This window comes from Ursus americanus, chromosome 5 (assembly GCF_024610735.1).
Source record: "Ursus americanus isolate L20-20 chromosome 5, mUrsAme1.1.p, whole genome shotgun sequence".
Taxonomy (NCBI): Eukaryota; Metazoa; Chordata; class Mammalia; order Carnivora; family Ursidae; genus Ursus; species Ursus americanus.
The window spans coordinates 66,462,180-66,480,222 of record NC_142131.1 but is presented as its reverse complement, the minus strand read 5'-3'; the positions used below and the strand labels follow the sequence as shown (position 1 = coordinate 66,480,222).

At 42.4% G+C, this 18,043-nt stretch overlaps 1 long non-coding RNA gene across 2 annotated transcripts in view; it reads right to left on the bottom strand.

The window, feature by feature from the left end:
- LOC123790412 (uncharacterized) overlaps window positions 1-18,043 on the bottom strand; it is a 599,635-nt gene that overhangs the window by 383,054 nt on the left and 198,538 nt on the right. The window contains exons 3-4 of one of the 2 annotated variants that reach the window (XR_015724594.1): window positions 15,888-16,072; window positions 2,000-2,158 (exon numbers count right to left, since the gene is read on the bottom strand). This is a non-coding gene — a long non-coding RNA (uncharacterized LOC123790412). The remainder of the gene's footprint in view (window positions 1-1,999; window positions 2,159-15,887; window positions 16,073-18,043) is intronic. The other variant, XR_006779078.2, reaches the window with a different exon arrangement.

Below are 18,043 nucleotides of genomic sequence, written 5' to 3'. Positions count from 1 at the left end.
ATTTTGGTTTGCAAGTAACAACAGACACAAACCAACCGACCCTCACATTGGCTGAAACCACAAAGATCAGTTGGCTCTTACAACTGAAAAATCAACAGGTATGGTGGGCTGGTAAGGTCTGATTCCTCTTCCTGTTCTTCTTTCTCTTCCTTATCACCTTCCCTTTCTTTCTTATTCCTTTTTTTCATTTCCTTTCCTCTCTGTTCCTAAAATAGTCAGTCCCAAATCAAGTTGGTGGGTTTTGGGCAAAGTAGGCATTGGTGTAAGGAGGGGAAGATGGGAGCTGTGGCAGGCCAGAGCAGAGCGTCAAAGCCTGAGCAGGGTAAGGAGGGTGTTGACGGTAGGGGATGGAGAGACTTGATGTGGGATGTGGAACTCGGTCGAGATAAGGGGGGGCATCTATGCAGACATCATGAACCCCTCGCAAGATACATCACGTTCTTGCCAAAGATGCGTAACCTAAATCCAATCGTGAGCAAATACCAGACAGACTCAGATGGAGGGATATTTCCCACAAAATAACTGCCACATCATCTTCTAAAGTGTCAAGAGGAAGAATGCAAAGAAGGACTGAAGGACTGTTCGAGATTGAAAGAGGCAGAAAGACATAAAAACTAAAAGCAAGGCAACATTCTGGACCAGACTGTTTTGCTTAAAAGTCGCTTATTAGACAACTGACAAAACTTGAACGCGATTTGAGAATAAGATGAAAGTAATGAATAAATGTCAATATCCTAATTTTGAGGGTTCGATTTTGCTTATTCAGGACAATATCCTTACACACAGATAATATATCCTCATTTGCAGAAAGTAAATTCTCAAGTATCAAGTTGCCATGCACATAAACTTCAGATGAAGGAGGTTTAAATAACTGAACGAAAATCTGGGTAGTTATCAAAAGATGGGAAGGGGTTGATGGGCAGGGAGTTACAATACCCACACTGATGGGCCATAAACCATTGACACGAAGAGCCCGGGGTTCCACAGTCGGACTGTTTAGGAAAACATCTTAGTTTTGTTTATTTCCAGCTATGTGACTTTGGGCAATTTCTTCACTCTCTTTTTGCCAAATACGCATATATATGCAGTGAAGATAACCTTACCACCGTCACAGGATGACTGGGAGAAATCAATAATCAGCACATAAGAAGTGCTCAGAATAGCACCTGGTGTACCGCGAGCATTCCAAAACCATTAACTATTATTATTATCTCATTTAATTTTTACAAACTCCAATTTTATAGATGTGCTGATTCAAGAGATACCTGCTGCTTGCTTGCTATATGCTTGTCATGGTCTGTTCTACAAGTCAAGAATATAAAAATGATCCGGACAGACCAGATCTTTCTACGATGCAGTTACATAAGCAGCTTGCTTAAGATCGGACAGCAATGGTCAGAGCTTGGACTTGAGGTCAGGCTTCTTACATTCTCACTTTCCTTTCCAGGACCAACTATGGTTTAAGTGGACAGGGTCAGAGTGCATACTGAAACCAAGCAGAATGTTCCAGAAATGATAATGCTTGAGGCGGCATTTTTTTCCCTCCAAATTTCACATATATTTGCCAGCTTTGTGAATCGCTAAAACTCTGATTGACAGTAGTTTCAAAGACTACATTGGAAAAGGAGAGTTTGATCTTGTGTTTAGCTAAGACTTAACTGAACACTGACCATGTCACATACTGTGTATCAACTCCTTTGGTCTTCAGGACAACCCTGGAGAGTCCCTGATATTATTCTGCCCACATTCCAGATAAAGAAAGGAAGGCTCCTAGAAATAAATTAACTTGCCCAAAGTCACAGAGCAGTGGCTGGTAGGCCAACAATTCAAATCCAAGTAAGTCTAACTGGTTTTTTTTTTCCTCTCCTCCAGTTAACTATGGTACTTGAAGCGACAGCAAAGAGTTAATACTTAATTCATTAGCATTTTTTGAGCAACTACCATTTCCTCAGACACTATCTTCAATACTCCAGGTGCTAGAAAGCTTGGCGATTCCTACCTTCAAAGCAGTCCTCCGCTGGTCTGGTGTATGCTATACATATGAAGTCTTCCTGACAACCAATCGTGAATGAAGAGTAAAGCCGTCCTTGGGCTGTCAAGGGTCAGGAAAGTCTCCCGAGGTTGCTATTCTGCTGCAGCACCTGAGGGCAGGCTCAGCCTGTGTGCCAAACAGAAGTGCAGGTTGATTTTTAATACAGAGCAGAATTCTATGTATCTACTCTAAGGACAATGGCAGGAGAGGCAATCATTCAAATGAGGGCAGCCGAGAACGTGAAACAGACCCAACAGTGGACTCTTCTGGGTTTTATCCCATCTCCCCAGGAGGCTCTCTGGCACAGTAGGAAAATGGTCTTTAGAGAATGTACCAAGCATGCAAGCTCTGCATCCACTCCCACCTCATATGCCTCCTCTCATTCTTTTGCTCTACCTCACGTCCTCTTTTTCTGTGCTCTTACGCATCCCCTTCCTGCCTCTGCTTGCTCCTTGTCTTTCTGCACCTTTCAATTCTTCTCTGCCTTTTCCTTAAGCCTGGCAGTGGCCCTTGAAGGCTCTGCCCATCCTACTGCTGACATCTGGAGCAAAGGGTTTGCTAAACCTGTGTTCTGGGTGATAGGGCCTCAGACGGAATCCCTGACTCATGGCGACTATTAGGGATCCCGTGGAACTTCTCACTGTGGTGTTAACGGAATGATCTGGGCCTGTGCCCTCTGAGCTATTGCTCTGGTCTCCTGCAGGCCCTCGTCTGCAGTTTCAATTCAAGAGTCATCTCTCACATCTTCAAAGTCTCTTCCTCCGATTTGCCCTGGTCAGGGCCATCGCTAGGCACACATTGGCTGTTGGCCTCTCTCCCTAACCACAGCCATTTCCAGCATTTCCCCCAGTGAATTCATGCCATCCCCTGGCCGCCTGAGCCTCTAACTTGAGAGGGACACCCAAACCTGTCTTCTGAGTGACATTACATGCTCTGAAACTGTTCTTTGCTCTGTTCCCCTTTTCCTACCCAACCATGCTAGTCCTCTATCCTATTTTCCTGGGCCTCCCTGTCTGTTAGGGGACAGCTATCTAGGCTGAGAAACTAACCCATTTTAAAGGGATACCACTTGCAAATGATGGAGAGTTTTCCTGAATTCTCTCCCCAAAATTTGACTTCTAAAGCACAGATAATAATCCTCTATTGAGCAATTAGCATGTGTCAAGCACTTATATGGGTGTTTTACATGTGGCTTATTTAATATTCATAACAAATCTGTAAGTGCTATTGGTGCTATTAATATCAGCCCCATTTTATGGACAAAGAAAGTGAGGCAAAAAGAGGTTACGTAACTCACCCCAAGTCCCCCGGAGAGTAAATGACAGAGCCAGGATTTGCTTCCAGGCATTTTGGTCCTTGAGCATCTGCTCTTCCCAAAACCCATGCTTCTTGGCAAGCCTACCTCATCCCCTCAGTGGGATCACGTTGCTCTGCTACTCGCCCTCAAGATACCCTCCAAGGCTAGATGATGCTGCTGGAACCAATGGATAGTAAACAAGCCCTACAGCATCTGGTCCCCACACTACCTTCGAGGAATTAGCCTGTATTTCTCTGCCTCACTTGCTGATGTTTGGAATGTCCCTTCTCTTCCTATAATTCATCGTCTCCTAAGTCGGCCTTCAATCACTCTATTACCCCTGCATGAACGTCTTTTCCCATGCTCTCTGACTGGAAAAACCTTGCTCACTCTTTGAAACCCATCTCAAAATCTTGTCCTCTTCGCAGCTATCCTCCAGGCAGGTAATTAAGTATTTATACTTTTTTGCTCCTAACTACTTCATCATGTATGCGACAGTGTGCAAACGAGCTTGGGGGGAAAAGATGACTTTACATAGCCTGGGGCTCCAAATATATAGCTGGGTTCCCGTTTGCTTGTTCGCTCTCTTTCTCTCTGCTACCACGAAAAGGTTCTCTGGGTATCGCGGAGTGGAGGCTATGGGCAGCCTGAGACGCACGGCCTATTGGTTTAGCAATTCTGGTAAAGAGAATGCTTTTTCTCCAATAGCCTTAAAAGAAAGGTCACAGAGAAGGTTCTAATTAGCCTGGCTTAGAACATCTGTCCAACCCTAAACCTGTTACTGTAACTGGGTAGGGGGGTGGGGAGGTGGAATTTAGTATTTAACACCTGCTTTCTATGACCATCCCATTTGCAGAAAGGGTACCAAGAGCAGACACAATGGTCAGCCTATACTAAATAAATGAAAAGTTGATGCCACTGGAAACTGGGTTATTTAAATGCAGGAGCAAAAGGTGCTGGGAAGATCAAAGATTTCCATGATATTCTACCCACAGGTTGGCTAACATTCATACTACTCTTCTTCATGCATACTATTTCCCAAACACTTTTACTATGAACTCTTCCACTAACGACCAAAGGCACATTATACAAAAAAGAAAAAATAAATTAAAAAAAAATCCCAACCAACCAAGAAAACCCCCCCACAATCAGAAAGTCTGTCTGATTGCCATGCCCACATCCATGTTCAGGACCTCTGCTCTCAGTCCAAGCAAGTGAGGCTCTTAATGCTACAGGAGCCTGTGAAATTAACCACTCAACACACTCCATATATAGTGCCGGGGTCAAACAAGTTAGACATGCCAGGAACTACTATTTAGAAATTACCTACGATGATTACTGCTCTCAAACATGTGTCATATCCTGCCAAGCAGAGATTGCAAAGATTCCTACCCATCAATAAACTAACTTCCTAGATCCCTTAATACAACCGTCCTGGTTCTGTCCTCTGGGAAGATTAGCCATGTCCATTGTCCTTCAATATCACATTTGAGAGAATATGGAATAATATTCTTTTCCTGGGACTTAACTGCCACAGGACCCCAATCCTTATTGATGAAATTTTAGGGGATAAGAAATTGCAGACCTAGACCTTGCAAAATGAGTACCTTAAAATTCTACTTGGCTACCACACAATAAACTTTCTAGAAAACCCACAGATCAGTCACTTAAGTCAGAGAATTTGTCAAGGTGTGGTTTCTGAATCTGGGTTAGGGTTACATTGCCTGTCTCTTAGTGAGAGGTCCCCTCACAGCCCTCAACTTAAAGTGTTCTCACAGGGGCACCTGGGTGGCTCAGTTTGTTAAGCATCAACTCTGGGTTTCAGTTCAGGTCATGATCTTGCAGTTGTGGGATCAAGCCCCAAGTTGGGCTCTATGCTCAACGGGTAGCCTGCTTGTGATTCTCTCTTTCTCTCCTTGTCTCTCTCCCCCCCCACAAAATAAATATTTAAAACCATTTTTTTTTCTCAAAGTGGAGCTCTCTCCTCTGTGCTCTGTGATGACCCAGCTGAAACCTAAGCTAAGACCTTTCTAACAACGCCCAGTTGAGAACTGTGAAAATTGATCAAGAGAGTGAGGTTGTAGGTATGTAGGGATAGGAGCATACGGAAACTCTCTTTACCTTTCATTCATTCTTGCTTTGAATCTAAAACTTTAAAAATTAAATTAAGCTTACTAATTTTTTAAAAGTAAAATATTCCAGATGCTCACATTTTCCCACAAAACCCTCCAAAATTACATTTTTTTTGTAGGAATATTCTCGTATCGGGAAACAACCAATGATATCATAAGAGGCTGCTCTGCTGCCACTCAAGTATTGTCAAGTTCTTGGTCAGAGGCGGGAGAATGTTCATGCCCGACCAGGACATGGCCAATTCCATCTTTTAGCTTTGGTTATCTGCTACGTCCTACTCCTGACACCAATTTCTGCATCAGTTGGGGTCTTTTGATTACAGGCACCAGAAGCAGACTTTAGCTAACAAAAAGCAATAAAAACTAACAACAAAACGACAACAAAAGAAACAATTATACAAGAGAAATTCATGGATGGACTCAATGTCTCTCATGGACTTGCAAGAGGAACTGGATCATCAGGCCTCAGGAAACACAGAAACATGGTAGTTCTCTGAATCTTGATGGTGGAGAGTAATGGGCCATCTCTCCAGAGGGTTGCCACTAGAGGGAAATAACTTCTGTTATCTGTCCTGTGCCATTTAGCTCATGACTCAAACCCCAGGCAAAGAATGGGATTGACTTGAGTCACATGCTCAGGCCTAAAGAAATCCAGGATGTGGCAAGAGATGGGGGAATGGACTACTTTCTCTCAGATTGGCTAAGTCTCATGCTTGGGCCCAAATGTGAGGTTGATAAAACGCAGGGTCATGGTCAGAATTGATTTCCTACTGCAAAGAAAATTTGTGACACCAGAGAAAATGGAAACGATGATGGGAAAGCCAACTTAATAAATTCCCACTAAGATATCAAGTAGAGTCCTTAATTCTTTGCCTTTCATTTTGTTGTTTATATGTCTAGCACTCTTACTAGACTTGATATTGTTTTAAACAATGTCCCAGTGTCTATTTGAAAATTAGATACATACTGCTTTCTCCATACATGTTTTGTAATTGCTAGCTTACAGTGTTATTCATTTAAGACATACTAACAGGGATTTTTTTTTTTTTAAAGATTTTATTTATTTGACAGGACAGAGACAGCCAGCGAGAGAGGGAACACAAGCAGGGGGAGTGGGAGAGGAAGAAGCAGGCTCATAGCGGAGGAGCCTGATGTGGGGCTCGATCCCATAACGCCAGGATCACGCTCTGAGCCGAAGGCAGACGCTTAACCGCTGTGCCACCCAGGCGCCCCAGGGATTTTTTTTTTTTTAAGATTTTATTTATTTATTTGACAGAGAGAGACACACCCAGCGAGAGAGGGAACACAAGCAGGGGGACAGGAAGAGGAAGAAGCAGGCTCCCAGTGGAGCAGGGAGCCTGATGCAGGGCTCAATCCCAGGATCCCAGGATCACGCCCTGGGCCGAAGGCAGATGCTTAACGATTGAGCCACCCAGGCTCAATCCCTCAATCCCCCTCAATCCCTAACAGGGATCTTCTAGTTACACTGCCACCCTCCACCCTTTTAAGAGGTGATATAAATGGCAGGTAACATTTTTGCATGAGTCATTCATCTAAGCACAACAAGTCACTCCAACTGGTAACTCTAAACTTAGAGTGGAAAGGACACTTAAGAGTTCCATTTCCAGGGGAGCCTGTGTAGCTCAGTTGGGTAAGTGCCCAACTCTTGATTTCGGCTCAGATCATCGTTTCAGGGTCTTGGGATCAAGCCCTGCCTTGGGCTCTGCGCTCACCAGGGAGTCTGCTTGTCCCTCTGCCCCTCCCCCTGCTTGTACACTCTCTCACTCTTGCTCAAATAAATAAGTAAAATCTTAAAAAAAAAAAAAAAAAAAAGGAGTTCCAGTTTCCAGTCCCTTTCCTCGTCTTCACATCTACCCCAGGCCCCCCTGTACATGTCACACTGAGAAAAGGACTTTCCCACAGTCTAGAGAGGAAGAATAGCCAAATAGCAGAGCCATTCAGTAGACAGGCTGTGGAGTCATAAACCCCAGGTCTACATATGGGCTACAGTCAGTGCATGAAATGGGAACAACATCATCTACTTCATGCTTGACGTGAAGACTAAATCCAATAATGTTTATAAGGTCTTAGCACAGTTTACCGCACATGGCAAAACCCAATAAATAGTATCGCTTTTATTAAATCTGGCCTGCCATTAGATTTGATATGTGAATACTTCCAGGGGATTTTTCTTTTTACAATAACCACAGATTATAAATAACCTAATAGAACAATCATGTTGGAATCTCTGCTACTTTGCTAGCTCTAATCCCATTAATGATGCATTATCGGTCTTATTAATGATCACCATGCTATCCCTTACACAAATATTAAGTTTTGCCTTTTAGCCCTAGGCCCTTTATTCCTGTGCTCATTAACTTTGTACTGTTATAAAGTCATTCTCTGTCACTCTTTATTCTTGCTCCTCTAGGTGATTTTATACTAATAAGAACTCCTTGCATTGAGCAAACTTGCCACGAATGTCACTTTATCTTTTGTCACAGGTTGGACGTGCTGCTCCCATTAGACTTTGAAAGAAAGCTCAAGATTGAAAGCATACAGTTTCCAGAACTCCTGGTATCACTGAATTTAGCTGTGCTCCCTTTCTATTTTCCTCTTTTCTTTTCCCGTTCTCTCTGTTCCCACATACCTGCGGGAGAAGCTGGACACCGTGCCCACGTAAGGTTAATTCCCTGAGTCTCTAGGTCTTGGGGCTAGAGAATAAGAAGGGCGGCACTTGCGTGGCCCTCCCTGGATTACGTCAACGCGGGACTCATTTGGGGCCCTCTGTAGACATTTGTAAGGATGCCAGGCCAACAAAGTCTTTAATCTCAATCTTCTATTATGCTATGTTCTAAAACACTCTGGAATGAAAGGATGACATTTAAACAAAACTTCTCTTACCTCTTTGAGTGTTAAGTGCATATTTTATTATTATTATTATTATTATTATTATTATTAGTTGAACATAAAATGTATACAATTCTTTTTCTAAACTTAAAAATATTCACTCATCTATTCAGTTAATACTGACTAAGCCTCTCCTTTGTCCTAAACAATAGAGACAGAGAGTGAACAATGCAGATCATGGTCTGGACCCTTACAGCCATACCATCTAGTGTCAAAAACTAATAATTAAATAAACAATTATAAAAGAAAGCAGTAAGCACTGCCATAGAAGAGAGTCAAGGCACCCTAGAAGCATGCAGCAGGAGCCTTTAATACGATGGATATCAGAGAAGACTGGGCTATTGAGTGAGATTTAGTTACATTAAAAGGAGCATGGAAAAAAGAATAAAGGCAGAGTCAACAGTGAAGGTACATACAAGGACCTACAAGTGATTATCTTGCACATAGTAAATGCTCAGTAAATACTCGTCGACTGAAAGAGACAGAAAAAGTATGGCATGTTGGTGGAAATGAAGTAAGTTTACTCTACGAAAGAGTACAAGTAGAGAAAACAGTCAGGATGAAGAAGAATGGATAGGGAGAGGCCAGACCATGTAATCCAAAGAAAAGCAATTAAAATATTGCTTTTTTTTTTTTTTTTACACAAAAGACATTGAGACTAAGAAATGTGAAACACGAGAAGGACTTGGATAGATTTTATTTTAGGATGATCACTTTGGCTGTGGTGTAGACAGTACAGTGGGAACACTACAGGACAAAAACAGACCCTTTAGAAGTATATGGAGTAATCTACGCATGAGAGAACAGTGGCTGGGACTAAGGTATATAGAAAACCGGGTAGATCCAAGCAGTATATAGAGTTGTGTGAAAATGTCTTTGAGACACCAGATAAGGACTGGCTAGGAAAAGGGATCGAGGAGGGATCTCAAGTTCCTAGCCTGGACTACGACGTCATTTGCTGACAAAAGTAACGTGGTGAGAAAGAGCAGGTTTGGAACAAAAGATAATTTGCTCTGTACTGAGTTGCAGATGCCTGTTTAACATCCAGACAGAGATGTCTAGTAGGCAGTTGGGTAAGTGGGAGTGAAGTCCAGCAAAGACACATATGTTGGAAATAAAGATTTGGAAGTTGTACGAATAGGGATGGAAAATTAAGCACACTGAAATGGATGGGCTCACATGTTGAGGGGAGAATCCAACCAGGACCAATCCTAAAGACCTAGGCAGATTTGAAGAAAAAAAAATGAGATTGCAAAAAAAAAAAAAAAAAAAAAAAATCCAAGAGGAAGTAGCCAGAGAATAATGGGGGAAACCAGGAGTCTATGATGCCAGGGACGTCAATGAGGAGAGTGTTTTAAGATAATCAAAGTTATCATCAGTATCAAATGCTGCCCCTGAGTTAAATATGATTATGCCTAGAAATTGTATAGCCAATGAATTTTGCAACAAGCCTATCTCTTGTGACCCAGAAGAGTAGGTTCAGAAGCGAGTGGGAGTAAAACAGATTACTTTAGGTGGAAGAATTAGGGGAGGGAGGGAAGGAGAGAGGGAGGGAAAGAGAGAGAGAGAGGAAAAGAAAGAAAGAAAGGAAGAAAGAAAGGAAGGAAGGGAGAAAGAAAGAAAAGAGGGAGAGAGAGAGAGGGAGAAAGGAAGAGAGAGAGACAGAGAGAGAGGGAGGGAGGGAAGGACCAGTAACGTAGACTTATTTCAGGAAGATTTATTGTTAAGAAAAAAGAAGGAAAGTCAGTCGTCAAAGGAAGGAATGGGTCCAGTGGGAGGGGCTCAAGGATAGATTGGAAAGAGATCGCCAAATGGGACAAAGTTGAAGACGTGGAAAGGAAGGAGCACAAAGAATGGATGGAGAGCTCTGGGAAAGTGAAAACTCTGGGAACAAAGGGAGGGGAATCTATTTGGGAGAAGGGACACACATTTCACCAAAATAGGGGGAGAACAAAATGGGCAGAGATGCAAGTGTGGGCATAGAGGTAGGTGGTTGTGGGAGACCGGGTTGATGGCCCAGTTTTCTCTGTAAAAGACACAGGAGGGGCCTCCAATGAGAGTCAACAGGAAGGTGGAGGGACAGGAAGTTGAAGGAGAATGGAAGCTTGAGGAAAAAGAACACGTGAGGAACACAGAGAAGGATAACGAGGTGACACAGGGAGCCCAGTAGAAGTGGTGGATCTTAAAGGTGTGTTTGACGGTCTTCATACCATCCAGCACTTAACCAATGCTAACAGCACAAACACAGAGAGGCACAGGGATGGACCCACTCGGATTACTCTCCTGGCTTCAGAAGACAAATAGCTTGCTCTCTCCTGGGCTTAAAGGAAGGAGTCAAATCTATTAATTTAGAGAGATTCATACAAAATGGACAAATTACTTAAAATTACTACGGCCCCCAACGCCATGAAAGAAGCAAGAGTAGAAGCAGCGGTGGGTGGGCTAACGCTTGAGACCTAAATTCTAAGCGTAACTCTGCCCCAAACCGCTATGCCTCCTTCATCCAATCACTGGGTCTCAGTTTCCTCATCTATAACCTGAAAGGACTGTATGCGACATTATCCTCCAAGTCAATGATCTAAGTTTCTGTGAAAACATTGCTGTTCCCTTACATCAGGTGGGAGGGTATCTCTACAACATCACCATAAAAAACCCATTTCACTAACAGCAACATGGAGGGAGAAACTTCTAGAAACTCTCTTTTATTAGAGAATAGAGATCCCCTGACTATCTCCAAACCCATATCCCAACCACCGTCAAAAACACCCCAGATTAGGCTTGCAGAATGAATGATCTAGAGAATCTGTGGAACGATCTAGAAAGCAGTTTGATTGGTTAGCCTATCGGAGAGAAAACACAGCACGTCCTGGCCAGGGTGAAGTGACTGATCTGTGATGTCACTTCCCAGATTCACAATAAAAGTCCTCCGCAGACAGGGAAAGACGTATTGGGGGACACAATGAACAAACCTTTGTGTAACTGCAAAACTGACACACAGTTTCAAGCCAAAAAAAAAAAAAAAAAAAAATTAAAATTTTTAAAAAACCCAAAAAACAAAAAAACACCTTTTAAAAAATAACTTTCCTAAAAACTCAGGCCAAAGAGCAGAAGCGGGATTTTTCTTTCATTTTCTTTCTCTGCCAGATGAGTAATTTCAGAACAACTGCTGAGTGCCGAACAATAAGACATTCAAGGACCAAAACGGGAGAGTCATTTTGTTCACAACACCCTGGGGTAGCTGTTCACTGTCTCTGGCAGACAAAATTATTTTCCAGCCGGCTCCTGGAGGGCCATCTATAAACAAATTAGAAATTTCAAAGGGTTTGTTTTCTGCCTTCTGGCTGCCAGTAGGGGCCGTTCCCTTTGTGTCCTTCATATGAAAAAGTAATTTAACAAAGAAAAAAGAGAGAGTGCACCTCAGTTCAAAACAGACAAGCTTGTACAGTCTCTCCCCCTCCCTCCCCGTCATCTCCCTCTGTCCATTGTCATGTTTGGTCAGTTTGCTGTCAAAACAACTTTTATTGTATGCAGCTTTCGGTCCTGTGGGGCTCCAGGAGCTTGAGAGACAAGCTGTTTTCCTACAGCAGTTCCATCAATAAGAAGAAAATGGAAAATGAGCACTGATTTACGGCCAATTCTCCTTAACACGCAGCAGCAGAAAACGCCCACCCGGCTATCAAGGGAGGCAAAGTGGCAAGGGGTGTCCATTCGCCACCCCATTCGGATGCAGACCCAAGAAGGCACAGCCTCAAAATAAGAGAGACCTCTGAACATTTTACAGGAGCTTGTCAAGCAAGGCACAAGGCTCTATTTCAACGGGAAGGAAAAAAATATCAAGTCTGCCTCCTATCAACTCTGAACAGAAGTTAAGCTTCCTATCTGGTACCACTAAAAATTAGCCCTCCCCTGCAAAATATCCTAGCTGATCGCAAGTCCCAGATATTTGGAGAGAAGCAGCACGTTATATTCCCCATGAGAAAACTAACTGAATTCGTCCTCCATTTACTCCTAAGGAGCCCGACCTAAGGAGTAGGGAAGCTCTATGTATAGGGACCCAGCAAACTTTCCCGGAGACGGGGCTGGCAGGCTACGGTCCCTGCTCCCGGTTTTATGTGGCCCGAAGTCACCATATGGAGAACATGATGCTTTCCTGAGTTTTGGCATGCCAAGTCCATTTTCTCGTTATTATCTGAGTTCTGATTCTTTGGGATTGATTTGGGGCTTGGCTGGCAATCAAGAGCTGAAGAATAGGAGGCCGGCAAATGCAGCTATTTCTAGCGTGCGGCTATGCTCCACTAATCATAGTTTAAGTGGCATGCCGAATCTAGCTGGCTTTCTAGAGCCCCGTTCGGAGGTCTGCCCTTGAAGGTGAAGAGGTCTTAAAAGCCTTCCTACCACGGTACATTTCATTTAAGGAAATTCTTGGCTCAGGAAAACCAATTTGAAGCTCCTGGGAGTATGCCAAGAGCCAGAAAAATACTGTGGGGCTTAATGTGAGTCTGTGCATTTTTTTTTCCCTCTATACTTTGCATGCCTCTATTTCCAGATCCCTGTGTGCAGAGTCTCTGGGTTCTGCAGGGAGATTTCCAGCAGCCATTCCTGCCTTGGGGTGCAAGAGGGAAGGAACACTGGCTTGTAGGAGCAAAAGTGTCAGGGCACTCAGAGCTCCAGTCCGAAGTGCGTGCACATGCATGTGCGTGTGGACGGGTGTGTTTGCTGCTGGGGGAGACAGAGGAGAGCGTGCAGGATGCTAGTGAATGAAATGGAGGTGCAGGACAGCAACGGGACACCCCAACTGGGCTGAGACTCAAGGACCACCCCATAGCCTCGGATAAGCAAAATTCTCAGAACAGCATTCAAGTTGGGAGAAGCAACACCCACTCACGGTTCCCCAACAATCCTTTCCCCTACCCCCAAATAGGATCTTCCGCACCTACCCCCGAATGCACGTGCGGCTGCCCATTAAGAAACCACCACCATTTTCAATTCATTTACTTTGAAAAATCCCTCCATGTGAGATGTATTCCTCGTGTGGCTCCCTTGAGCGAGAGGAAGTCATCCCTTGCTGCACACGTTAAAGAAAAGCCTCATCTTGGAAGTACAGAAAGGGAGTCCGATTTCAACGAGAATATTTATAGTCCTTGGGCTGAGATGGTTGACCTAAGTTCAAATGACTAATAGAGAACAGACAAGTACCCCTTCCCGTCCCCCCCCAACCAAGGAATACAGTATTGTGCTGAAGACAAGATTTCATAAGGGTAAACACACCCGTCATCTAAGGACGACGAAATGTAAACCACAGAGGGAGCCTAGCTAGTGTATTCCATACCGTACAGCAGTTTTACTAATTGTTTATTTCCTTCACCAGATGGGCCTTTTAAATTTTCCTCTCTGCATCCTTTAGTTCTAACAGCAAACCCCCTGCCCACCTGATTGGCTTTGGTGCCTGCATGGCCCATTCCTGGATCTTGGCCAGACATCATGTATGTAGGGGTAACGCCAGCCTCCAGCAGCCCTCTGCCCTGAGTCAGGATATTCAACAGGAACATTTGACTCATAATTGGTTCTCCTCGTGTTCAGTAGATTGCAATAACTCAGCTGTCCGGGATCTGTGTATCCACGCTCTTGGCTTTCAGCAGCAAATATTTCATAACCACAACGCTCAGACCACGCATCAAATGAAAATCTCCTGTACTCAGAGCTGGTTTTATCATCACAACCCACCAACTGGAAAGCCCTGGAAAGGTGGCAGCCCTGCCCCCAGAGCCTCTCGGGCTTAGCCAGATCCTCATCCAGGGGAATTCTCTGCCACTGAACGACTTGAATAGAAACTGGCCCACCCCCACAAGAGGCTCTAATGTTTCAGGGATTCTTCAGTGGCCTATCCTGTCCTAGTAAATTGCCAGTTTATCTAGGTTTACTGACTCCTTTACATGCATTCTAATGAAAGTGAAATGACGCGTATGGAATAAAGAGGGATGGAAATGAGAAAAGATGGGGATAAGAAGAAGGCAAAGGAAGGAAAGTCCTAAGGGAGAGAAAAGAGAGAAGAGATCAAGAAGGGAGAAGTGAAAAGAGAGAAAGGCTGAGAAAGAGATCTACTACAGTCTGCACTAAGTTGCCGCTGTATCCATAAAACTACACCATTTGAAACAAATCAAAGAAACTATTATTCCCACCAATATGTTTTCTTCATAATAATCTGGTTTTCATTAATAAGCTGCAGTGGTTCTGGTATTTCTCACTTAGCATACAGGATATTATCTCCAGAATGAAGGCATACAACCGTTCAACTGTCAGATACTGACACTGGCCGCTTGTCAAAGAATTAATAATGAAACTAGATCCATTGACCAAGTATGCCCATAAGGAACCTGTGAGATAATATAATGTTTAAAATAATGCAACAACTGAAAGTTAACATTCTTCCTTTTCATTAGTCAATGAAATGAAGCACGGTGAAAAAAAAATGCTTGTGATTCAATTTTTGAACCAAGCTCCTTAAATTTCTCAGATGCATACACAAATGAATTCCCCGCATTGGTTAAGCTTAAGTTGGGATACTGTTGTTGCAACTGAGGAGTATTGAATAATACCCATATTGTATTAGGAGTAGGGTACTGTGGTTGGCTCAGCCTAGATCACTTGCCCACCGAGAATAGGAGAGAGGTATGGCTCAGAGTCACTGTAGAATAATAGCCTCGGAGGTCTACCCAGAACCTGGGAGAATCATTTCTCCAAAGAAACGGGTCACTGATAGAAGATAAGAAAAGAAATGCAAAGCAGATGAAAGACAAGTACTGTCCTGAAAACCTTTCTCCTCCACTTCATCCCTATTTTCTGTGGGTTACAATAGGCACGTTAATTACAGAGTATTAATCTCATCACTATGACAACTACTGAGAATCTCACAGAGAAAATGATTTACAGTTGGAAGAGAAATAAAAAGATGATGAGAGGAAGTGTCTCATGAGCAAATGATTTTTAAGCTGACACTGAAAGGATAAATAGGAGTTAAACAAATTAGAGAGTGAAAGCCTTTGAAGGTGAAGAAACCCTAAATGTGAAGTCTCTTAATTCTAAAGAACTGGGAAACTACTACTCTAGTTCATATATAGAAAGGAACAAGAAGGGTGGCTCAGTCTGTTGAGTGTCTGCTGCTTGGTTTCGGCTCAGGTCATGATCTCATGGGTTGTGGAATTGAGCCCCAAGTCAGGCTCCATGCTCGGTGGGGAGTCTGCTTGAGATTCTCTCTTTCCTCTCCCTCTACCCCTCCCCCACTCATGCTATGTCTCTCTCTCTCTCAAATAAATTAAAAAAAAAAAAAAGGAGCAAGACACAGCAACTCTCATCCTAACAGCAACAAAAGGTTGAAAAAGCTCCAGAATCAGAGTTTTCAAAAAAAAAAAAAAACAAAAAAACCCATTAGAAGAGAACACAAAGAAATCCAAATGGACTCAAATCCAAAGTTAGGAAATTTTGGTAGGAGAAAAAAGATTTATTATTGCTCTCATACCTGGCAGAACCACAGCGGGAGGAGGAATCCACTTAGAGACTGAGTAGCCAAAATTCTAAAGAGCTTTTAATAGCCTCATGTAAGACAGATTACAATCCAAAGGAGCCTCAACAAGCCACAAAGGTCTCTAATCACTCGCCATGTCTTTTCCATATGTCTTCACTGAGTGTTCAGGAGTAGTGGACCTAAAGAGTAGAGGCAGGGAAGTAGATCAGAAAGAGATACCCCTTGAGATGGTATCTATCTATCTGCTATAGTTTTGTGTGTATACACACACATATATGTTTTATGTAATATGTACTATACACATAGATGATTTCTTATTACATGACATTATGTATTAAATTATTTATGTACACATACACAAACATAACTAGATGATTTTTAAATTTTTTTGGTATTTATTAGCGAAAATACTAACAACGATTATGGTATATGAAATGAGAAGGACACAGTGTGGGATGGGATCAAGGGAATTATTTTATTTTTAGGTTCTTACACTGTACATTGAAGTAGATGACAAATAATTCATATTGTACACTCTAAAGCAATAACTAAAAGCAAATTTAACGTAAGAGATTATACAGACAACACACACGGCAAAAGAGAATAAGATAAATGCAGTTCACTCAGGAGAAGACAGAAAAGAGGAAGAGCAGAAAAAAGAACAAATGGATTAAATAGAAAACATTCACATGGGAGATTCAAATCCAACTATACCAATAATTATATTAAATGTAAACGAACTAAACATACTTATTAAAAGGCAGAAATTATTAGATTAGATAAAAAAAAAAATCAAGACCCAACTGTATGTAGTTTATAAGAAACATGTTAATCACAAAGCACAGACAGGTTGGACTTAATTGGTGGGAAAAGGTAGAACGTGTATGGTAGAAAGTCTCCAGAGATGGTCGCCATCAATCCTACCTTGCCTAGACAAGCATGCTGCTTCTCACATCCAAAAATGCAATCTTATTTTCCTCCCCATGGAACCCAGGCTGGCTTTAGTGACTTGTTTTATGAATATAATATAACAGACATGACATTCTGGGACCTTGGAGGCTACTTTATCATAAACCTTGAAGCTCTGCCTGATGTTCTTGGAATGCTGACTTTTTGAATGCTCTTTTTGACAAACCAAGCCCCACACAGTGAGACACCTGGGTCCTCCTTTGTGGAATGAGCAAAAGGTGTGAAAGGGGGCAAGAATTATACTACAGGAGATCTCCCCCTACAGGGACAGAACATCTGGAATGGCAAAGAAAGATTTCTCCCTAAAATTCCTTACCACTGGGATTTTTCCTTAATACATTGTGCTTAACTATGAAGTATATGGTCAGTTGAAGGTAGAGAAGGGTGGGGGACTATCACACTGGGGGTGAAAAAAGGTACATATAACAATACCAGAATGATCTTCACAAGGTCATTCTCCCAATACCATTCACATTTGGGTAACCTCCTGGGATCATTGGGGAGCAATACTGATCCCCGCACAAGAACACTTTAAAATGAGTTTCAATAATATAGTAATTATCTTCAAAGCCCCGCTGCATCTGAAGTTGAAAAGCTCTTTACTGTTCTATTTCTCACCTTATATAATGTCTAGACACTGTCTAACATAATATATGAGAGTTAGTAATAACATTAAGTGATAACACAAAAATGTCCAATAAAAAATGCATAAACATACTCCAATAATAAAATGTCAACAATGTAGAGATGAGACAGATTTTAATATACACACCCTCCCATTATCACATTACAATTCAAAAGCATTACACTGCAAATAGATGAAAGTTCAAATCAAGTTATTTTGCCCCTGTGTGTAAAAATATTTGGCAGGTTGAAGTTCAAAGGCATGAAGGTTAAATATCAAGGTTCTTGGACCTAGTGAGTTAACGGTCCTATGTGTGAAATTCTTCAAGTTCAAATTCCATCCTCTCTAATTTAGGATTCTTTCCTCTTTCAGGTAGAGGAGTTCTTGGTGCCTCAGGAAAGTGGTTCCTTTAGCAGCTTCATCTTGGGACGTATCTCTTTGTATTGGATACAGTTTCTTCTATACATCAAAAGTGGCATTAGTTCAGTGCCAATTCTCTGACTCCATCCCACAGATTCTGAACCCAATTCTAAACACAGAGAGCACCAGCTAGGTG